This window comes from Zootoca vivipara, chromosome 9 (assembly GCF_965207765.1).
Source record: "Zootoca vivipara chromosome 9, rZooViv2.hap1.1, whole genome shotgun sequence".
Lineage (NCBI taxonomy): Eukaryota > Metazoa > Chordata > Lepidosauria > Squamata > Lacertidae > Zootoca > Zootoca vivipara.
The window spans coordinates 37,720,979-37,738,779 of record NC_142592.1 but is presented as its reverse complement, the minus strand read 5'-3'; the positions used below and the strand labels follow the sequence as shown (position 1 = coordinate 37,738,779).

General features: G+C 40.8%; 1 long non-coding RNA gene across 7 annotated transcripts in view; it reads right to left on the bottom strand.

Moving 5' to 3' along the window:
* Nucleotides 1-1,651: 1,651 nt before the first annotated feature.
* Nucleotides 1,652-17,801, bottom strand: part of LOC118091582 (uncharacterized) — a 97,866-nt gene continuing 81,716 nt past the window's right edge. For 2 of the 7 annotated variants that reach the window (XR_015945840.1, XR_015945842.1), the window contains 4 exons: nucleotides 17,338-17,436; nucleotides 8,638-8,792; nucleotides 8,315-8,547; nucleotides 1,652-3,083 (listed from right to left, as the gene is read on the bottom strand). This is a non-coding gene — a long non-coding RNA (uncharacterized LOC118091582). Of the gene's footprint in view, nucleotides 3,208-8,040; nucleotides 8,548-8,637; nucleotides 8,793-17,337; nucleotides 17,437-17,801 lie in introns of those variants that run through there. The other 5 variants (XR_015945838.1, XR_004693399.3, XR_015945839.1 and 2 more) reach the window with 4 other exon arrangements.

Genomic DNA, 17,801 nt, shown 5'->3' with positions numbered 1-17,801 from the left:
GCTCTAATTTTCAGCAAAGAGCCATGCAACAGGGGAAAATCAGGAAAGGCATGGCAAATGTGGACCATAGTCACTGAACAAAAGATTCAAGATCCTGTAGCATTTAAAGTCAGTCACCATTTACATGTGTTGTTAAAAAAAGCATAGCTGTACATGCTAGTGAAAAAGGACCGCCTGTAGAGAAGCATACAATATTCCTCACACCACCTGTAGACCGCTCCTCGTGTAATTGTAGTGTGCAGCATCACTTCTTAAGGTGTTCCCAGACCAAGGGTTCTCCAAATGTCAAGAGCACTGGTTCATACAGCAGCCTTGGCTAGAGTATGATCAGTGTAATGGGCACAGTTCAAAAGAGTGATCTTTCTAGTGAAGTCCTAGGCTATTGCTCTTCTATTTGTTATAGTACTACCGAGGTTAATCAGGCATGGAAGAAGCTGTGCTCTAGATTCAACCTTATAGAATCTGATAGTAAAGTTACAATGGAATGGATCTGTTATTTGCCAAGTTTATGCTTTGACCATCTGAAATCACAAGTTCTGTTCCTGTCTCATACTAGAATTATTAAAGGATCATTTGCATACAAAAAGTGTACCTTGTGGGTTGTTGTTGTTGTTTTTAAGTGCATATTTTATATAACAAGGGTGCACAAAATACAATTAAAATGTGGACTTTTGTGCACACTAAAAAAAAAATTCCACTAAAACAGGATGGAATGAAGCTATGATTGAACAGTACTGAAGCTGAAATGCATGTAATTAGGCTAAGACCATCCATACTTAGTGTTCAAGCACAAAAGCCTTGCAGAAGGCCCTTAGAGTCAAGTAAACAGCTAAGTATTTCAGTGTAAAGATAAAGGGACCCCTGACCATTAGGTCCAGTCATGACTGACTCTGGGGTTGTGGCACTCATCTCGCGTTATTGGCCAAAAGAACCTGCGTACAGCTTCCAGGTCATGTGGCCAGCATGACAAAGCCTCTTCTGGCGAACCAGAGCAGCACACGGAAACGCCGTTTACCTTCCCACTGTAGTGGTACCTATTTATCTACTTGCACTTTGACGTGCTTTCGAACTGCTAGGTTGGCAGGAGCTGGGACCGAGCAACAGGAGCTCGCCCCATTGCAGGGATTTGAACCGCCGATCTTCTGATCGGCAAGCCCTAGGCTCTATGGTTTAACCCGCAGCGCCACCCGCGTCCCTAAGTATTTCAGTGTACCTGGTGCAAAAGTTACAAATCTGAGGGTATGACATTATAGTTCTGTGACTCCCCTCAACCACCACCACCATCACAGATAAAGAGTTTTGTTTAAGGGTCATGCCAGATGTTTTTCAAAATCTATTATCTGGTTTCAACATACAAAGAATACATTCATCTTGAGGTGTTTTTGTTTTGTTTTTACAAATTAATAGGTAGACCTATTTAAGATACAAAAGGTCAACAGTGGATTTCTGTATATTTAGTCATTCATTTAAATAATTAAGAACCATCTAATTTTTAGAAGGGTAAGAAATGTTTTGTTAGAAAATTAAGCAATCATATTTAAAATAGAATCCGTCTTTGTTAGGATTCCTGAACTTCACTTTCTGACTGGTGATGAGCAGACATTTTATGGATGTGACCAGTTTAAACAGCAAAAACAAAAACACACAACTCTATTATGTAGTGAACAGGCAGAATTTATTAGACAATATAACCAAGGTAATTTGCAGCAGCTTCGGTCATACTGAGAATTTTTTGTGCTTTGCGGATATATGTAAAATTGTTTTTCTAGAAATTTACAGCATTTCACAAAGATTTGTTACATCATCCTGCTTGTCAATAAAAACCCAATGATTTATTATTATACAGGATTCATTTTCCAAAACCTTTATTTGTTTTATGCAGCTATTCCATAAAATTGGCAAAAAAAGAGTTACTTTCAGGTACGAGTGAGACCAAGTCCAGTGGCATCCATGTTTTTCATTCTCCACGATGTCAAGTTGATATTATGTGAAACAAACATCTTTTACGTCATGACATGGGAAAGAGTGCTACTGATTGCCATGCTACTTCTGTTTTTGATGTTTTAAGTTTACCCTATACATATGCAGGACCTTTTAGGTTGCACTCGTAGCAGAGTGTTGGAAGTTGAGCTTATTTCAATAATATTTCATCCAAAGATGTGCTGAGTCCTAAGAACATAATATCAGACCAAAAACCTATCTAGTCCAGCATCTACTTTCCCACAGTGAACTACCGTAGATTACGGGAGACCCACAAGAAAGACATGAATACAATAGCATTTGTGCTCCCCAGGATCTGGTATTCAGCAGCATACTGCCACATACAGGACATAGTCTATAGCCATCATGACTACCAGCCATAGATAGATAAGCTTATTGTCCATGAATTTACCCCCTTTAAGTTTGTGCCCATCACTCCATGATGTGGAAATGAATTCCACTGTAACGTTGTACCACTGTGAAGTTGTGCACTGCATCTCCCACCCTTCAACTTAATCTCCTCAATAAAGTATCAAAGCAGAAAACACTGTTCCACAGCTTATACAGTCAGAATTCAACCTTACCAGCTTGATAGATCCTTCTTAGTGATGAGATGGTGTGTAGGGTACTGTGTTATGGTATGTATTTTTGTGGTTTTATGTTGTAAACCACGCTGTGATCTTTGTATGAAGAATGGCATAAACATTTTTAATAATAATAATAGGAAGAATACATTAGTGTATGTGATTTTTCCATCCCTACCTGCCCTTCCCCACCTGCACACTGGTCAGTCCACCTAGTGTATTCATGCCCATTATTTAACACAATAAAAATGCCATGTACTAGATGTTGTTACATGTAGATTTTCTGCCACAAAGTCCAGGTGCAAATTAGTTGGTGTACTAGTTGCAAAGGACCATTATGTTTTAGTTGTTATGGACACAAGCTACTTCACAGATGCAGCAAAATTTTTGACTAGATGAGACTCTTGACTGCATCCTTGGGTACTGAGTTTGTAGTAGATCATCCATTCATCTGCAAATAAAACCCAATCCACTGAATAGGAGCAATTCTTCTCAGCTTTTGATTGAGACCCAGTAGCCCTAAATTAAGAAAGAAACAGCTTGAGAATCTCCACATTCGACTTTCACAAAGGTAAGTAGAAAGGGATGGAATCTTCTAATACACTCTTATGAAAATATCTTCATTCCTCCACAACTTGTAGACCTGGAAAAGATAGTCATTGTTTAACATTCACCATTGTGGGATGGGAGTGGAAAAACTGATTGCAGAAGGAGCTTCTGTCTCTAAGTAGAAACAGCCAATTCCTCCACATGGGGAATATTACACATGAAGAATCTCAAACCATGCCACTGCATTTCATAGGACTCAAATCAACTCTAAAGGACTCATGATCATACTCCTAAGACAATATTATGGCTATTGCAATCAATAGCAAATCAAATCTATTTGCAATCAAAGTCCCCAGAGGACTTTGCTATCATCAAAACTCACCCAATAAATGTGTAAGATAAGGTGTCGTTCATACAGCGATCAACCTCAAACTGTGGTTCAGTTTACTTTTAAACTTGTGAATTGTTTTATTCAAACAAGTGATACTTTAAAATTAAGGGACAAACCTTAGGCAACACATGTGACTGAAGTCATAGGAAGCGCTTATCTGAGTTGAGACTGTGGTGTTATTTCCTCCCATGTCATTGTCCTGATTAATAGCTTCCCCACCCCCCAAAAGAAGGGAGATGTTATTTATGTCCTTGGCAGTTTCTCTCCCATGCCCCAGTTCTGATGCAGATTAGCACCCCTCCATGACGCGCAATTTGTAATCATGCATTCAACATGTCATTTAACTTCATCCTAAATTGTGTGTGCCATGCAGTGGAAAACCCTTATTTCTCTTGTTGGGGCTGCATCATCAGAACAGTCAACTAGGGAAAGAGATGTGGAGATAAAAGAGAAAGTCAGATTTGTTGTTTTTGAGAGGAACAGAAAACGAGAAAAGTGAGTTTTATTAAATTTAACTTTGGGGGGGGGAGGAAAGACAGAGAAATAATGGATGCAAAAATAAAATAAAATAAATGATAGCACTGTAACACTGTTGCTTAATAGTCCCCAACATACATCATGATCAGAATAACCAATAAAAAAAAGAAAGTGATATACACATGACTGACGGTGCTGAGTAAATAGAGTGTATCCAGGCAGACTCTTGGCAGTGTAGAAGCCCCTGCGGCATGGCTGAGGTACCATATCACTGCAATCATGTTTGTAAAGGAGCACCATGTATACCAGCACAGCAATGTGGTTGTCATCTGCTTCCCATACACTGCTCCCCTGTCCCAGAACTATACTAGTCCACAGTGGTGACTGGGTCTAACAGAGCAGAAGGTGGGCAGGTCAACAGTAGGTGGAATCAGAGCCTATTATGGACAGAGTTCTACAAGGGGAACACTGAGATTAAGGGGGAGGAAGCTGACAACCAGTGGCAACCCCAGGCAGACAAGGGGGGGTTGGCTATGGGCAGACTGAGGTTGGTTAGGCAGTTCCCCATCTACCATAATGGATCAGCCTGCTAGTTTCCCAGAATTCATGTCAGGAACGGCATGTCAGAACAGCATGTCAGCACACGCTTTGAGAAAAAACATGCCAGCGCACAATATTGAGACTAAAGCTTGTCTTCCGGTTTAGAGGATCATTTCCTGAGTATGGGAGTAAAGAAACCTGGACCTCCTCTTAAAGCAATAGAATTTAATTTGTTTTGTTTATTTTATAGCTCACATAATTCAGTGTTTCATGCACAGTGTTGTATTTAATAACAAAAAAATTAAAAAAATGTATTAAAAGATAAGGCTTGGATGCTGGCTCAAAAGATGAATTATCTTGTGAGAAACTAGCTCCCTTATCCTTCAAACTCTAAGGATGAGGCAATGAAGAAACAGTGCAAGCGTGGAAGTCAACAACACAACATACTACATCATTTTCCAATAATCGTTAGCAGCTCTGCTACTACAATTCTATTCTGATGGCTCATCTTAGTTGATGATTTTTCACAATGTATTTCATGGCTTCCATCCCTACATGAGACTTTATTACTATCACATAGGAATAAAAAGCCATAAAACACTAAAGTGAATTTATCTTGATCAGAAGCAATACTGATTTTCTTCACATGATTTCACAACCATTTCCAAACTAACTGAGAATTTCATGCTACATTACTCAACATTTTAAAACTGCATTTCAGTGATTAAGAAACACACACTCCACAATGGTTACATCACAAATTAACAGCAATTTAGACTTCAGAGACGTTGCTAGCTAAACAGATCGGGGGGACAGTCACAACACATAGCCATTGAATCCACTGAATAGACAGGACACCACAGAAAATAGCACTGGAACAGACATCTTTGAACACGTACAAAAGACAAGGGAACTATGAACATTGCCTTGGAAACTTTTAAGAATCCTTTCAGCCTTTCCCACTGTATTTTCCTGATGTTGCCATTTGCTTTCAGGCTTGGGGTGAGAACAGACAACATCACTATAGGCACAGTAAAGCATCTCAGATTAACAGGGATCTGGTAATATGGAGATGTCAGTACCAGCGCTGCAAAACTCAAGGCCACAAACTGTCTGAAAGGCAAACCTTTCTCTGGATCTAAATATATCCCAAATCAGACTTAATCTACCATCTACCCACAGTCACATTTCTATCAGCCAGGGAAGAAATGATCGTGTACTGTTATTTCCAAATCAAGCCATAGCTGTCAGGTTTCCCTTTTCTCGCGAGGAAGCCTATTCAGCATGAGGGAATTTCCCTTAAAAAAAGGGAGAACTTGACAGCTATGAATCAAGCTAGGAATCCATAGGACTTGGGACTAATACAGTATTACATAGATGAAATTACTAGTCTTCATATTCCCACTAATTGGCCAAATTGAAACACAAGTCTCTAGGGTCATTGAATTGTCAATAAGATAACCTATCACAAATTCAAAGCCTTTTGGAAATAAATTTGCTTCCACATTTGTTCATAAACTAAAGAATATCTGATATGCCACACAAGGCTAAAATCAATATGGTAAGGAAATTAGCTAATGTGAACCTTAACCAAAAAACAAAACAAAACAAAAAACACCTGATGTTAGGATTAATTTTAATTTGCAGCTAATGATTACCACTGAAAGCCTCCTCTATTTTTTTTACCTATTACTATTCTCTGGCTGCCTATCAAACCTATTCTTGTCTAGCACACTATGGTTAGCATAAGTGAAACCCATAAATGAAAGGAGGTGCCATAAATAAATTAAATTATCATGCATAAAACATGCAAATGATTTAAAGACTGTATATGAAACTCTAGTTCATTTTCAGTAATCTCAGGTTGCACTTTTGAGGGACAAAAAGACGCTAACTGGGTCCAGATTAATGCACTCCCAAACCTTTCAGTGTGTTTTAGGTAAGTGTTATGTGGCATATATTAAAATGTAAATAGCTACTCATTTCCCTTTTTATCTCTCGGGTTGTGGGGGCAATGGGAAACAAATACAATATCATATTGGGGTGAAAATATACTATAAGACTAACATTGATACAAAACAAGCGTGTTCAATTTTGTTATATGCCGCTGCATGTATGTTGACATACACAACTCAAGCAGCCTTAATCAGCTCTGCCTTTCATAGCTGACTCAATCCAACAGGAAATAACTCTCCTTGTGCTCATTCTATGAGGATTGCAATGCCCATCTGGCTATACATCTGCACCCTTATTGTGATGTTCATCAGTAACTCAGTGAATTGGTTGGATGTAGTCTTTTTTATGATGGGGATACGCAACTGCCTTATGCCCAGTGGTTGTTGCACATGGCTAGTTCTGTGATAGGAGTCCCTGTACTTAAAAATTTTTTATTGCCTATCTTCTTTTGACAACCGGTCTTTTGAAAAGAACAGAAAAATGGGCCAAATCCAGTCCAAGTTAAGTACTTCTAAACCCTTTGATATAAACAGGAGAAACAGAAGCACATAATTAACTTTTTCATCGAAATCAGCAGGACATGGTTAAAGTTTGGCCTAATTATGCCCACTGTTCCTAATTCAGCTTTGAATTTCAGGGCGTTGCAAGTTAAGCTACAGGCTTCTTTTTTTTGAAACAGTCATTTGGGGGGAAGATTAATGCTAGGTTGGCATGGTGATATCACATGGCTCCGATATGTGGGAAACAGAGTCATGAAACCTTTTTGGCAAGGTAGGAAGGAGAGGAGTAGAGAAGGGTTTTTTTTGCTCCCCCCACTATTGTGCTGTTGCTTAGCCAAACAAAATTCACGTAACAAAATTGGCTTGGGGCCAGATCAATCCTTTCATTCTTGGGAGTCTTCTTAAGAAACACAGCCTTGGGTTGAAAGTTTTCTTTCAGTGCTTTTTGCATTGCATGGCAGCCTTTATTTGTGGAAGAAGGAAATTGTTTGTCTCAGCTGCACTCCCTTGTTGGCTGACAGCCTGAAATGAAAAGGAGGAAGCAAAGAGCTACAGGACGTTCAGCAGGGAGGAAGCCCAGACTCCAATTTTTCCATTTTTTAAAAGGAAAGGCTGCATGTCTGATAAAAGGGGGGGGGGGAGAAAATGAATCGCCCTGACAAAACGGTTTGGGGTTAGATATTTCAGAAAACTTGTTTTGATTATGTGCTTGTTTATGGGGCAAAATAAAGCAAAAGTGGCTACGACCCAATGATAGATTGATTCTCAAGCTTAGTTTGCACTGAAAACTGATTATTCATTTGTTGGAGGGGCCCAGATAGTAATACTTAACATATCACCATGTATGCCAGTTGTGTCCTCTTAAGCATACATGTATTGGAAATTAAAGTTTAGTTACAGAACCCAAGTTAAATATGTTCATATATTTAACTTGTCTTAGGAAGAATTGAAACCACAATGTGCACCTCTAAGCATCTCCCTTTGAAAAATGTAAGCTACGAAGGATGACAAAATTGCCACAAGGAAGCAAGGAGACAAACAAAGACACGGACACACATTCACATAGATGCTTCAGACACACACATTTATTAAGTCTCCCACTCTGGGAGCCTTTTGACGGCTATTTGTGCCTATTTACATATATTAAACTAGTTGTCATAAATTACAGCAATAAGGAGAGCTGGTCTGTCAAAGAGACTCAACACAAATGACAAATGTTCAGAGGGCCATTTAGCGTGGAGATGCACTTGTGCTGAAATACGCTTTCATTCATGGCTCCTAAAAGAGAAAATGATTGCATGGTTACTAAACCGTAAGTAAGAACTAAGGATATTCACCTCATGAAGTCATTTTTCAACTAGTCTCTTGGCCCTTGCTGGAATTATTTGCAGCAGGCCTGCCGCTGGTTCATTTTCTGCTGACTCCATGTGGGCAATTTTTTATCTCATTATTAAAAGTGAACCTGGCAATTCTTTCAAAGCTTCCCTTTAGGTGTGGCTGAGTCCGCAGTGCATCTTTTGTCTCAGAAATACATTGCTAAAAGCTCACTGTCACATGGAAAGAAAAAAACCTGAAAGTGATAAAAGTAAATTTTACAGATATCTATATAAACATATTTTAGACCGATATATACAGCCGACAGATGAAATGGACTGTTTACCTTGGAAAGAATAGCCTTTTCTTCTCTAAATCATCATTCAGACCTGAATGTCATCCAAAAGCGATTCTGCCTTCTTCAACTTAGCCATCATCTGGGGCTGTGAGATAACCCCCATGGCACTGGCCTCCTTTACTGACTCCTTCATTATTAGCCTCCTGGTGGGTGAGATAGAATACAATGAATGTAATAACCATACTTCACACAACAGGCCCTCTCTCGCTTTTAAATTGAAAATCCCCTTATTACAAAACAAGGGGTGTTCTTTTTCTTCTACGTTTAAGTAGGACTGCCACATTCATTGGTTTTTACAAAAACGCAGCTGCTTTTTAAGCTACAGATAAATAGAATCTGCTAGGCGGTAATTCTCCTCAGCCTGAATTGCATTATTTTCCAAGACGCTGGTGAGGGACACACACACACACACACACACACACACACACACACACACACACACTCCCCCCAACACTCAAACTATATGAAGTTATTTTCCTTTCTAATTATAATTCTTCTGTTTTTCCACTATTAATTTGCAATGCCAAGCAAATCTCCTAAGGTTTTGTTGTTGTCTGTTTGCCAATACAAACATAATTTTCTTTTTATTCGATAAAACAGTACTTTCAATAAAAAAGAAAGAAATATTTTCTTTTTGCTGTAGGAAAATAGATGACTGATTATGATGATTGGATGGACTAATCTTCGGAAATAGCACCAGACAATAGAGATGCAGTTATAAAAACAAATAAATATCCTGAATAGGTACCGTATATGGGTGGCTAGGTTTGGATTTTCATTAACAGCTCAGACTAACATGAGTAGTTGGCTATGATGTCACCATAACCTTTTCATCCTAAAATATAGCTCTATTGTTATTATTAATTTTCTAGGAATATATATATATACCCCCTAGAATTTCTTGATAGTTTTTAAGCATTATCTGTTGGTAATAATTGCCTCTGATTTCTCTCTAGATCCCTGCATGCAAGTAAATATATACTTAGAACAAATGGAATACTATAATACAGCAAAAAGGAGCAAACAATACGAGTTATTGGACTTATTATCATCATTATTTATTGAATTTATATACCGCCCTATGCCTGCAGGTCTCACTTACTATTTCCTATGACTATAATACATTATTAAACACTGAGGCTGAGTTAATTGGTTAAACAATGCAATTAAAATATTAATTCCTTAAACAGCTGAGCACTTCAATGTAGTTTTAATCCAAGATGCCTTGGTGAAAGGATATTGAGATAATTTCATGAATGTAAACTTTCTATGCTCATGTTCATTTCATGATTCTGCTGTGCAGAATTTTCAGACAAAGCCAACTTGCATCATTTAGTCAAAACAGCTATTCCATTAAGGGTCTCCAAAACCCTGAGGACTGAGATGCTGTGTTACAGAGGTGCCAACTTAAATAAAATATGGAAGGTAAGCCCTGCTCCACATAATTGATAACAAAATGCAGCTCTCTCATACCATTTGAATGGCAATGCACATCAACCTTTGGGGGGCAGCCCCCTCAAATATTTTATTGGGGTGGCAGCGAAGGGACCTTGGCCCCTAGCAGCTGGCTCCTATGCTGTGTTAGATCTTTATCCAGCCCTGTCAGAGTGCAGGGATAGTTGTCCAAGTCCAAGTATTGTGCTCTTGTGTTGTGCAGCCACTCCTCTGACTCAGTCAACGGAGGGAACCCTGCCTTCTCTCCGAGCAGAGCGGGTTGGGTGGACTCATTTGTCCTATTTTGTGAGTTTCCTGATAGTGGCTCCTGCTCCAGTTGGGCCTCAGGGACCTCGTTTTCTAGAGTTGCCTGTTTTAACTCAGTTGCCAGATTGACTCCCTCCCCTCCTCCAGTTGCTTCCATATCCTTCCCATACCAGGTGCTGTCAACAGACCATTCGTGAGAGTGCAGACTCTCAATTTTTCTTGTATCGTCTGCTTTTGGTTTGAAATAATATAAGATTTTGACCTGTTTTTTCCTGGGGGGAGGGGGTTCTGCAGCTTGTGTAAGAGAAATTCCCAGTTCTTTACAACTCTGTCTTGGGAGTACCTTCCCCGGACTAGATTTGGGGTACTTTGTCCCATCCGTATATTTGAGGGCTTTATTTGAAGGGAACTCGGAGCGTTGTCATTAGCCTCAAATAGTTTTAGAGTTTGGGGTGGCTTCTGTGGGATTTCAAAGGAGCTTTAGAGGAGCCTCAAAGGAAGGGAGGATAATTCAAAATGTCGTCTGGAGACTCCCAGAGTCCTTATCCGGCTGGGATATAAGCTTGTTTTTCGGGAGTATGTCTTTATCCATATTATTTTTAAAAGCTCCTCCTCACTCTGCTGAGGCTCACAGGAGACTTGCTTCAGGCACCATCTTGCTCCTCCTGTTCTTTTTATCCTGACATGGACTCCTTCACCTGCCCCTCTCCTCTCCTCTCCCCATGGACCAATGGTCTGGCTTGGAAGAATGTAGATCTAGAATGTGTCTAGAGCTCCCAGCATCCAATGCAGTGGCTTTCTTCTTTCTCCTCTCTGGCCATCTGCCTCCCTTCGTAGCTATTCCGATTTCCTTTCTTGCAATACAAAGCAGAGAAGGGGGGTCCATTGTCGACTTTACCTTTCTGAAACCTCTCGCTTCTCCAGGGGCTTCTTCTGCCCCCCTCTTCCTGCAAACCTCCGACCCATAGAGCAACCCTTTCCTCCTATGCTGTGTTATATTATAAAGTGAACTGATTTGTTGAAATTAAAAGAGACTTTAATTTATTGAAAGCTATCAGTAACACGAGAAAGCAAACTGATTTCTAAAACTGCTGTTTTGACAAGATCTGGCGCCTCTTTCTCCAGCTCGGGCTGGCAGCGGCTACGACATGCAGAGCAGCCAGGGCCTGAGCCAACCCCACCCCCTGAAAAAACCCACTGACATTTCCTTTAAAATGTAAAAATCTGCCTGGGTGGGCACATTGCCCCCCCCCAAAGAGGACATGTCCACGTTTCCCCGGACATATGACAACTCTACTTAATGACACATATAACTGGCTGCAAAACTAAATTCTAGTAATGCAAAAGTGGTTTTGGATACAGTACTTCACTTTACTATGCACAAAGGATATCATTGTAACAACAGTGGAATTATACTTTATAAAATACTAGGACTTTAATGCAATATATTAGTATCAATGGATCATATATTTAGACATCCCCACATGCATTGTAGTATGAAAGGCAGTGTTCAAACTGAAATGCCAGAAATTGCAGGTATGAATGAATGCGCGATCCCTTCTATAATTTCAAGTTCAGTTTCAATGCCTTTGGTGCTTTAAAAAAAGTAAGAGTGGAGGGAGAGTTCAAATAATTAAGGCAGTTCTTACCTGAAGCATTATTATATAAATGTAATTCTGAATATTAAAAATGTGTAGTTTAAAAAAACACACAACACTAGTAGTGTGGCGCAGTCCAGAAATCTTGTCTGAATTCAAAATTATAACATTACTCTGGATTTATTGCTTGCAGCATTACAAATGAGCCATGTATTATAAGTGATGCTGTCTGCATTTCCCCCAAAGCACATTAAATGCAGCTAACAGTGGTGACATTACAATGACATTCAAACGTGCTCCTGCAAAGAGGCCTTTTTATTCTTAGGTTATGGGTAGAAAACAGTGGGTGTCTGCAAGTTGTTTTTATTAGATAGGCAAGCCAATCTCATGGGGCAGAGTCCTAAGATGGCTAAATTGTTCCACATAAAGAGCAGTAGAAGGTGTATATCTGCCCTCCCAAATATCTGCCCAATGTGTATTTGCTGGCACCACAAGGGTGCTGTTGTGAGGTTTGTGAGGTTTATTCTTCAGGCAAAAGGGGACAAAGACACAGAAATCTGCAGTCACGGTTCACTAAGGAAGATAATTGGACACTTCATTTCCTCTGTAGCAATGCTCATTTTTTAAAACAGGGTAACACTTTGGACTATAAAGAAATTATAATGAAAGAAGACAGCATGAGCAAACATGGACCATTTACGTTTTGAACACGGTTACTTGATGATATTCTTTGTGTTTTATGAAAGACCAGGCTCATTAAGAAAGACAATGATTTCGGAAATGAGCTTACATCGAAATGAAAGTCTTAAAGCATGATCGCTAACAACTGTGCCAGGTAATGTTGTGTTTTGAAATGCTACAGTGTACCTGGTCTTTAGTGTCAGTGAAACATCATAGATACCCGCAATCTCAGCACCTGTGTGCTGGTGCACAGGGCCAGCTGTAGGTAGACCCCTGGTGGCGCAGGGCACCACGGCGCCGGCCCGCCAGGAGGGCGCCGCGAGCTGTGCCCGCCCGCTCACTGGCCGGCCCGCCAGTTTGACGCGCAGCTGCGCGCGGCACCCACCCGCCCACCGCGCTGGGAAATGGGGGGCGCCAGAGGGATCCGTCGCTCCACGGCACCAGGGGCGCTTAAGACGGCCCTGCTGGTGCAAGAGGTCAAAGGAATAAGAAATAGCATGTGGGTGGTCTAATTTAAAAACCCTTCATGGATCAATGCCTTGTCGTGGCGAAGGGGCTTGAATAACTCAGAGAAGCTATGAGCTATGCCATGCAGGGCCACCCAAGATGGACAGGTCATAGTGGAGAGTTTTAACTAAACGTGATCCACCTGGAGAAGGAACTGGCAAGCCACTCCAGTATCCCTGCCAAGAAAACTCCATGGACAAAGACAACAGGCATATAAAAACTAGCTAAGAAGCACTATTATGTACACTGTGGACATGCCTAACTGAACAAGGCAATCAATACCAATTGACATAAAAGGTGATGAATTAAACCACTGAAGACACCTTTAAAAATTATAGTACAAAATAATTAAAAAATGACATCACTCCAGATTTGGTAAAGTGCAACCCGTTTTGTGCAATGATTGTGGTTCTTTCTGAATAAGGATGCATATCAAAACTTTAATGGGGTATGCATGCACATTGCAGTGTAGGCATGATAAAAATCGGAGAGCTAGGATTTCTGATAATATAACTTGAAAGGGTTATTTTCTGTTTCAGATCATAGGAGAGCTGCTGCCTGTCACAGTGCACAATACCAAGTTTCAGGGGTGTTAGTAGGTGCTTAAAAGACATGGGACACAGGCCAATAACACAAGTTTGCATAAATATATACAATGCTTCTGGGGAAATTAAGAGAGAAGGTGTATGGAATCTCACTGGAACTGCAATCCTTCAAAATCCAAAGTGCTTACTACTCTGTAAGCAAAGTTATTAAAATGTGTTTTTTTTATATAAAAAAAAAAACATGGGTGGAAGGGGCAGAAGATCCAGGGCTTGGCACCAAAGACCCAGAGCTAACAATACTTCTTTTAAGCTACCAGGACCAATGGACTGCCTATGGTAGCTTCATTTGCTCACAAATCTGTTTTGACACACCAATGTCCCTGACAGGGTTGGAGTAGCAGACCCAGTCCAACCACAAAGCGTCATCTCCACTTGCCCCACCACCTCTTCAGCCAACGGAGAACTGGTGGTGGTGGCAGCGCAGCAGCTGAGGTGGTAGTGGTGGCAGGGAGGGACGGCACTTCCTATTTCACCTCAAGCAGTAAAACAGGATGCGCCACCCCTGTGGAATACATCTTCCAGAAATCATGATTTTGCTGCAATTAATTAAGAACACAAGAACAGAAGCGCCTTCTGGATCAGGCCAATTGCCCATCTATTCCAACATCCCACTCTCACAGAGGCTAGCCAGGTGCCTGCGGGAATCCTAAAAGCAGGTCCTGAGCACAACAGCATTCTCTCCACTTGTATAATATCACATTGGCTGAAGGCAATGTAGAGTTGCACCAACTAGATGTTGCCTGTCATCATCACCATCATCATTCGCATTGTAATTGTTACACATAGGAAAGGCAATGTCTCACAAGCATGGAAGTCTCTTTATAACAATAAGCTAGTCACATAGCATTCTCCAAGTACTACAGAAGCCACTGGGTCAGGCTTCCTTTTTGATCAGACCTAGGAAATCCTGCTCTTGCTGGCCACAGATTGATTTTACCTTGTTCTCTGTCCACTTTTGCCTTGTTTTGACCTGCCTCAGTCATCCACAACCCGAGCTCAACACAATCCAGATCTAACAAACAGCCCTTTTTTCTTAAGCCATAAAGTAAGTGACAACGTAGTAGGAGTCACATATCCGGTTCAATTTTCTAAGTGCTCAACAACTCAGGTTGTTCACATTTTCAGTGACTGGAATGTATTATGGGGCTTCTAGATATTTTCTGAATCAACATCATTTCTCCACATTCACGCCACCTCAAGAACAGAGAATGCGAAGGAAACATAACATACACATGTGTATCATTTCCTGCCAAGAACCACAAGGGCTAACTATGCAATGGCATTTGTTGTTGTTTAGTCGTTTAGTCGTGTCCGACTCTTCGTGACCCCATGGACCATAGCACGCCAGGCACTCCTGTCTTGCACTGCCTCCCGCAGTTTGGTCAAACTCATGTTCGTAGCTTCGAGAACACTGTCCAACCATCTTGTCCTCTGACGTCCCCTTCTCCTTGTGCCCTCAATCTTTCCCAACATCAGGGTCTTTTCCACGGATTCTTCTCTTCTCATGAGGTGGCCAAAGTATTGGAGCCTCAGCTTCACGATCTGTCCTTCCAGGGAGCACTCAGGGCTGATTTCCTTAAGAATGGATAGGTTTGATCTTCTTGCAGTCCATGGGACTCTCAAGAGTCTCCTCCAGCACCATAATTCAAAAGCATCAATTCTTCGGCGATCAGCCTTCTTTATGGTCCAGCTCTCACTTCCATACATCACTACTGGATGCAATGGCATAATCCATGGAAACTTTGTCATGCAGATGCTGCTGTGATGAATGAAAGGGATGTCTGGCTGAGCTATTAGAAACAAACGGAACACTTCTAAGCCTATTGATTTCAGTTTCACTGACTGAGATCAATCAGATTTTAAAGGGCTTAGGTTTGGCTGGATTGTATCCATATTTTGGGCCAATATGGTGTTAGTAGTTTGCCTGGTATTAAATGCAAGTGCTGTTGAACCTATTAGAAACAGTGACCACAGAACTGTCGAATTCAATATTTGTGGGATGTGAGTGTCCAATACTATCACATTTGATTTCAAAAGATTCAAAACTGAGGGGATTAATAAAAGGAAGCAGAAAGGGAAAAGCAAGAAAGTAAAATCCCCCTCCCCCCCCCAAAAGATGCTTGAGGATTATTCAAACCACAATAAATAGAAGCTAAGCTACAATGTATATCACAGCTGGGCAAAGTTACAACTAAGGCCAAAAAGATGCCAGCATGGTCAACAAGCAGAGTCAAGGAAATAATTTGAGGCACGAAGGACTACTTCAGAAAATTGGAGTCTTGCCCAAACAAGTTTAAGGGAAAGGCTGGTGACAAGAGATGAAGTATGTTTAGACAGAACTCAGAACTAGCTACTACAACATGTAGTAATGGTCACCATCTTGGATGACTTTAAAAGCAGATTGGACAAGTTCATAGACGATAAGGTTACCAGTGGCTGCATGATGGCAATGTACTCTAGTAAGGTAAAAGGGCGCTGTGGCCTAAACCAGTGAGCCCCTTGGGCTTGCTGATCGGAAGGTCAGTGGTTCAAAACCGTGCAACGGGGTGAGCTCCTGTTGCTCTGTCCCAGCTTCTGCCAACCTAGCAGATTGAAAGCACGTGAGTGCAGTGCAAGTAGGTAAATAGGTACCAGTACTGCTATGGCAGGAAGGTAAATGGCATTTATGTGCACTTTGGCACTTGTCACGGTGTCCCATTGTGCAAGAAGCATTTTAGTCGTGCTGGATATGTGACCCGGAAAGCTGTCTGTGGACAAACACCGGCTCCCTCGGCCTGAAGTGAGATGAGCGCCGTACCCCATAGTCGCCTTTGACTGGACTTAACTGTCCAGGGGTCCTTTACCTTTTTTACCTTTATTCTCTAGTATCAGAGGCGGTGTGTCTCTGAATACCAGTTGTTGGGGAACATAAGTGGGAAGAGTCTCATTGAGCTCATAACCTACTTGCAGGTTTCCTGCTGTGCGAACAGGATGCTGCAGTGGATGGAGAACACAGTCATCATGGCCAGTGAGCCTCAAAGTGGGAATGGGTGTCTAATTTAGCAACAGAAATGCACATAGATGATTACATGCACAGATCTCTGAACTGAAATGCAATAATATTTGCTAGATAAAACACAAAGTCAGCTTCTATTATCTTAAGAACTTCCAGGAACTTCTGTACCCTGTTTGGTAAATGAGTTCTTAACTTCCAGTTTCTATTCTATTCTATTCTATTCTATTCTATTCTATTCTATTCTATTCTATTCTATTCATTGGAGCTTAAAAAGAAGAAAAGGCTAGAGCAGCTGTCTGCTTGTGTGTCTCACTTGGGTGACTCACTTATTTACCGGGCCATTGTGTTTATCACGTTTGATAACTAAAGAAAAATCAATTTAACATAAATAACTTTTAAACTCATTCACTCCACCACCACCTCACCACAACTTCTTAATAATCCACAGAGTGCAACGGCACAGCTAAGTTTAGAAAGTTTTATAGAATGTAAAGCAACTGAAGCATAAATCACCCAGGATGGCAAAGAACTGAGATGCAGGTTGGAGATGAAATCTAAAAACTAATTAAATTCAACAAGCGCCTCTCAAAAGGCAACATACCAGCTTAGCCTCCCATGCTAATATCACATTTTTGGAGAATGCAATAAATGGAGGGCCTTTCATGGCTGTAGTTTTCACAGTTTGATTGTGCAGCAAAACCTGAGTGGGGAAGAAGGGGGCGTGGGAAGAGAAACACAAGCAAGATTAGATGCATGGATTACAGTATTGAAAAGATGCCAAGGTCGAGATAAAAAGAATAGATAAATTAAGGCTTGTGAGGAGCTGAATTTGAAGCCAACCAGCAAAAAGGATTGAACCTTATTACCTCTAGTCACTGAGAAATTCCCCAGATGGTTGGACGTAATTTGAAAAGGTCAGGGGAAAAAATCTTCACAGTATTATAGCTTCATGGTTTAAGGGCGTACATTTTGTGAGGTGCCAGCTCTAATCATTTTTATTGACTTCCTATCGAAAGACAGACAAAGGAGAGGCATGGCAGACAAGCAACATACCATATATCCTAT